Raw genomic sequence first — 607 nt, 5'->3', positions numbered from 1 at the left:
CTGGATGCCCTTTATTTCTTTCTCTTGCCTGATTGTTCTGGCTAGTACTTCCAATACTATGCTAAATAGGGGTGGTAAGAGTGGGCATTCTTGTATTGTTCCTGTTCCTAAGGTAAAGACTGAGCTTTTCCCCATTCAGTATGATGTTGGTGATGGGTTTGTCATATAGGGCTTTTATTGTGTTGAGATACTTTCCTTCTACACATAGTTTGCTAAGAGTCTTCATCATGAAGAGCTGCTGAATTTTGTCAAATGTTTTTTCTGCTTGTATTGAGATAATCTCATGATTTTTGTCCCTGGTTTTGTTGATGTGTTGTATCACATTTACTGATTTGCATATGTTGATCCATCCTTACATCTCTGGGATGAATCTCACTTGGTCATGGGGCATAATTTTTTTTTTAAAGTGTTTCTGTTGTTCCATCTTTTTGTGTCCTCTTTAATTTCTTTTTAGAGTGATTTGTAGGTCTCATTGTAGTGATCTTTCACCTCCTTGGTTTGATTATATTGATTTCTAGGTATTTTATTTTATTTTGGTGACTATTGTAAATGGGCTAGTTTTCTTGATTTTCTTTTCTCCTAGTTTGTTATTAGAGAATAAAAATGC

The sequence above is a fragment of the Galeopterus variegatus genome, unplaced genomic scaffold, assembly GCF_000696425.1.
Source record: "Galeopterus variegatus unplaced genomic scaffold, G_variegatus-3.0.2 Scaffold10025, whole genome shotgun sequence".
NCBI classification, from domain to species: Eukaryota; Metazoa; Chordata; class Mammalia; order Dermoptera; family Cynocephalidae; genus Galeopterus; species Galeopterus variegatus.
The sequence above is the reverse complement of the archived record's forward strand: the minus strand, read 5'-3'. Positions refer to the sequence as shown.